Source organism: Chinchilla lanigera, unplaced genomic scaffold (genome assembly GCF_000276665.1).
Source record: "Chinchilla lanigera isolate Chin_1 unplaced genomic scaffold, ChiLan1.0 scaffold00043, whole genome shotgun sequence".
NCBI classification, from domain to species: Eukaryota; Metazoa; Chordata; class Mammalia; order Rodentia; family Chinchillidae; genus Chinchilla; species Chinchilla lanigera.
The window spans coordinates 17,671,013-17,673,825 of NW_004955444.1; the positions used below are offsets into that span (position 1 = coordinate 17,671,013).

At 38.1% G+C, this 2,813-nt stretch overlaps 1 long non-coding RNA gene across 1 annotated transcript; it reads right to left on the minus strand.

The window, feature by feature from the left end:
- Positions 1–534: 534 nt before the first annotated feature.
- On the minus strand, positions 535–2,545 carry LOC106149354. Its single transcript, XR_001235493.1, has 4 exons — positions 2,493–2,545; positions 1,519–1,759; positions 1,326–1,417; positions 535–822 (listed from the first exon to the last, which is right to left on the minus strand). It is a non-coding gene; the product is annotated as an uncharacterized LOC106149354 (long non-coding RNA).
- Positions 2,546–2,813: the final 268 nt, after the last annotated feature.

Below are 2,813 nucleotides of genomic sequence, written 5' to 3' on the forward strand. Positions count from 1 at the left end.
AGTTTTAAAATAAAATATATGATACAAAACAAAACTGCCCTTCACCTTCACCTCTTAATAGCCTTGCCAATTGCCCTGTATAAATACTTTCAATGCTTGGTCTATACTTTTATAAATATGTAAGTATATACACAAAAAGGGTATTTTTATATGCTCCTGCCTGAGTGAGTGTTGGTGTCCCTCCAAATCTACATGGCAGAATCCTAACCCCCATGGTGATAGTATTGAAATGTGGGACATTTCAGGGGTTGTTCAGTCACGAAGGCTCCATCCTCGTAGACAGAATTAGTGCTTGAAGGAGTAAGTTTATGCCCTGACGTCCTTTCTGCCATGTGAGGAGCCTTAAGGAAGCACCCCTGTGAAGAAAAGGTGCTCACCACATACCGCACTTGCCACTTGCCTTGGTCTTGGGCTTCCAACCTTCCATATCTGTGACCAATAAATCTATATTATTTATAAATTAACCATTATCTGATATTTTGTCATAGCAATCCAAACAGAGACTTTGTCATAGATGTATATTATGTCCCGAGTCTCACTTTTATTTAATAATACATTTTGCTCTATTACATGTCACTACATACTACATATGATTCTGCTGCCTGCTATTTCATAATCTGTTAATCATTTCTATATTATGAGCATTTAAATAATCTCCATTTTTACCAACAGAAAATTTTCCTCACTACACAATGCACAAATTTCCCATCAAAAAATACTGTTCTAATTACAGTCTTTCTTCCGCATTACTCACATCAAAGGACCCGTTATATGTACACTGTCCTTACAATAGTTCTTTACTTTGCCTGTTGTTTCCTGCCCCTGAAAAATAAAATTTACTCAGGTTAAATTAAAGCAAAGACCATAAACCTTCTCAATTAGCTTGTTTCAAGAGATAAAAACAAAAGGAGCACTAAAATAATACAGTGACTGATTTAGTGATGTCTCTGCTAAGATGTAGACTACATCTGCTAAGATGTAGTCTCAGCTCCTACTGCTTCGACTTTATTTCATTCCCTATCATCTATTACTTGGGCTACAGCAAAAGCTTCTACTTTTACCACACTCAAACACAGCTAGAGCACTATTCCTAAAAAATAAAGCTGGTCAACTTATAGAAGGAATATATTATTCATAAGTAAAACTCTTTATGTCTATAACTCAACTCCAAAAACAACAAACATCCTAATTCATATATGGGCAAAAGACTTGAATAGGCATTCACCAGAAAAAATGGATTAATGGATAAGAAGCACATAAAAACATGTACAACCACACGAATCATTACGCAAATGTAATCAAAACCACAGTGGAACACTACTTACCCCACCAGGATGGGCAGAAACAAAAGTGTTGGAGAAGTACAGAAAATGGAACCCTCACACATTGCTGGTACGAATATAAGATAGTGCAGCCTCTGTGAAAAAAAAAAACAAAAAAGAAACAGTTTGGCAGTTCCTCAAAAAGTTAAGCATGCAATGACCAAATGTTCCAGTGATTCTACTCCAAGGTACATACCCCAAAGAACTGAAAGAAGAATCTCAAAGAGACACTTGTACACCAATACTTGTGGCAGCATTGTTCACAGTAACCAAAAAGTAGAACTATATAAATGTCCACCAGAAGATGCGCAGATAAATACAATGTGATACACATTTATACAGTGGAATATTACTCATCTGTGGAAGGGAAGGAAGCTGTGACGCATGTTGAAGTATGGAGCATCCTTGAAGACATGCTGAGTGAAGCTGGCCAGGCACTGAAGAACAGACACCATATGTTTACGTGAGGCACTCAGTAGGCAAGTCCACAGAGACTAAAAGTACAGAGGGTACCAAGGGCTAAGGAACGGAGGACAGGGAAGCTGGTGACCAGCAGGTACCGAATTTCTGTTAGGGATGATGGAAACAGGAAATGGACAGTGCAGATGGCTGTGTACAATGACTACACTTAAAAACACACTTAAAATGATGAATCTGTGCTGTGTATATTTACATAATTAAAAATTTCAAAACCAATAAAGCTTGGAAATTTAAAATATAAAAAATGTTGGCTGTGAATGTATGAATAAATGTCACCTTTCTTCCTAAAAGCTTTCGGTGGCTCCTCAGTTTCAAAATCCCTCTCTAGGTTTTTTCAAGCACTTAGTCCACTGTGTTTTCCCTTACGTCCCTCCTCCGGACTCCTATGCTCTACCAAACGCTGTGTGACACTGTCAGAATGCACCGCTGTTAGTTTCCCTGGACAACGTCTGGGATGCTATTCTCGGCCCGCACCATTTCACCTGGAAAACACCTTCTCAGGCAACTTAGCTTCACCTCCTCCAGAGAACTTTTACAAACACTCCCTTCACCCCCACCAGGAGAATCTTTCTCTCTCTCCCTCCCCAACTTTCCCTGATGTAGATGATTACAATGCAGTACTTTATTTATAGATCTGACTTCCTGTGGTATACCAGGGTGGGGCCAGGGAAAAGCTTTTGTCTTACTTACATAGGCTTGTTTTAAGATCTCTGGCGGTAGCTGTGTGACCTCGTGCAAGATATTTGAGCATTTTTAGGTCTAAGTTTCATCTTTCACACAATGGGAATAATAATAGTCCTTGTGTCATAGACTAGTTATGAGGAATAATGAAAAAAATGCATGTGAAATGCTTAGCAGAGTACCTGATTTACAATAAACAATAAAATATTTGGAAAAGGGAAGTGCATAACTAGTAATGATTGTTCAGTGGTTGAAACATTGAATATTTTAAGGTCAAGAATTTGCAAGAAGAATAAATAACTTAATGCCAGATGCTTACTTAGAGATATG